This window comes from Apodemus sylvaticus, chromosome 17 (genome assembly GCF_947179515.1).
Source record: "Apodemus sylvaticus chromosome 17, mApoSyl1.1, whole genome shotgun sequence".
Taxonomy (NCBI): Eukaryota; Metazoa; Chordata; class Mammalia; order Rodentia; family Muridae; genus Apodemus; species Apodemus sylvaticus.
This window is the reverse complement of record NC_067488.1, coordinates 63,278,005-63,280,433: the sequence shown is the minus strand read 5'-3', so window position 1 is coordinate 63,280,433 and position 2,429 is coordinate 63,278,005.

Below are 2,429 nucleotides of genomic sequence, written 5' to 3'. Positions count from 1 at the left end.
ATGCTGATTCTGTGCTCACCATGTTCTGTTCTATTGTATACAAAGTTTATGGGTGCTCTGATTTGTTAAAGTGTCTTTATTTGACAATGGACCAGACAGGAGAGATTAAAGTCCTCTAAAGGTCAAAAGTACTAATCTACTAATTAGTCACACCTACACCCACACCCACACCCACCTACCCACACACACACAGACACACACATATATTTATATATACCAATTGGTCAAATTGGTATAAATATATATATATATATGTATATATATATATATATATATATGTGTGTGTGTGTGTGTGTGTGTGTGTGAACAGCCAAATATGACATATATGCGTAGATAGCACATATATATATATATACATGACATACACACACACACACACACATGCATGCTGATATATATATATATGACATACACATACCCTCAATTGGTCAACAAATATGACATATACATTATATATATATATATATATATATATACACACACATATATATTATACATATGATTCTTTTGCTTTTTTATACTTTCAAAATTGAAGTGGATGTTGGTTTGTTTGTGTTTTGAAGAAAATCTAATTTCTGACATTTGGAAACCTGGCCTGCTACCCTGAGCCTGAAGTCCCACTGGGGCATCAGTGAGACGGAGCTGAACAGTAGATACTTCTTTTAAATAGAGCAGACCTGCATGCATTTGGGTTTGTGATTTTAAATGCTTAGTTCTAACTACCAACTGTTCCGGATCCCAAGTCTGTCCAGGTGCGAGATCCGCTCTCTGCTTCCATGGCTTCTGTGCTTCTGGGGCCTGGGGAAGCGGCCGCCTGGCCACTGCAGCTTTGCATTTGCTTTCTCCTAGGAATTTGAAACTCTGGCTTAAAGAAGCAACTTAATCTTGTCTGCAACTAAATTACCTGCAGGGTTTCAGTCTAGAAGATAAAAGTGTTTTGAAATAGACTTAGAAGGAAGTTTAAGGAACATCTTTCTAGAGTTTGAGAGAAAAATAACAGGGCAGGTGAGCTGTAAATTTCAGTCATTGCCAAGACAGACAAGCAAAAGGAGTACTATGGGTTTGAGTCACAGTTATGTCCACAAGCAGCTTCATCCATCTGACCCACAGACACTGAAAGGGAAAAGAAAAAGAGCCTGGAACTTTTCTGCCTTTTAGCCTTGCCTAGATTGTAAAGTGGAGAATGGGAAAGCGCCCATTAGTGGGAAATGAGTCGTCTGTCTTCTTGAAGGAGAGAGGAACTCATTGTGAGTTTACGGTTTCCTGATTCTAGTTGCACACAAAGGTCGTGATGAAGGCTTTCAAGCATCCGTTCCTCCTTCCCAAGCCCAGCAGACCTCCAGTTAGACAAAGCTAAAGCCAGGGAGTCCTGCTAACTTGATCCCTTTCATCCTGCTGCCTGCCACATACTCACGATCTTCTAGCATTTAAAGGTAGCAGAGGGTAGCCCTTCAAAACTGAGTGTTTCCCCTCTGATATCACTCCAAGGAAGGGGAGAGTATCCTTTTGTCACACTTCTCAGTCCCCATTCTTCCTGCACAGTTCTTCAATCAATCAGATTCATCTGGATGCATTTGTAAGGTTCTGAGAAGGGCAAATGTTTTCAGTCTAGCCTGATGTCACTAAACTCAACTGTGAGCCTCCAAATAATTTGGTAAATGTGCTGGTTAATGTTCCGATGTTTCATGATATTAAGAAAAAATATGGGATAGTTTTCTTTTTTCTTTCTTACTTACTTATTTTTTTTTTCTTTTACAATGAGAAAGGTAAATAGAAAGCTGAAATGTCTAAGAGGTTCAAGAAAGTAAAGTCCCTCCTTAGGGTTAAAAACACTGTGAGAGGCCTCAGGGGGTGGTGTATGCCTTTAATCCCAGGATTCTGTAGACAGAGAGGCAGAAGGAACTCTGTGAGTTCCAGGGCCAGACTGGTTTTACATAGCAAGTTATAGGACATTCAGGACTACACTGAGAAACCCTGTCTCAATCACACAACAGCAACATATAAAGAGGAGGAGATATCAAGAGTCTGTTGAGGCCTCGGGCCCTCGTAGATTTTATATAAACTCCTGTTTCTGCAGAAAGAAAAAGCAAGGACTTCCTGGAGGATGCCAGGCCGGCTCCAAACCTTATTGGGCTTTCTTCTTCTCAGACTAAACACACAATGGTCCTTTCTATATGGAAAGTTTTTTTTTTTTTTTTAATCTCATTAGTAAGCTTTTAACAGTGTCAGCTTCTATAATCAACAGGACATGAATCAGCTAAAAACCCTGCAAGTGAACCCTACAATTTCCCCTTTGTGCAGCAACAGTACAGTTAAAACTGGTAAATCAGGAAAGACCATTATGCCGGGAAGAACTTGTTGGAATGAAACACCTCCCAAGGAAGTCCCTAAACCCAGATTTTATGTGGCTAAGCCATGGGTGTGAAGAT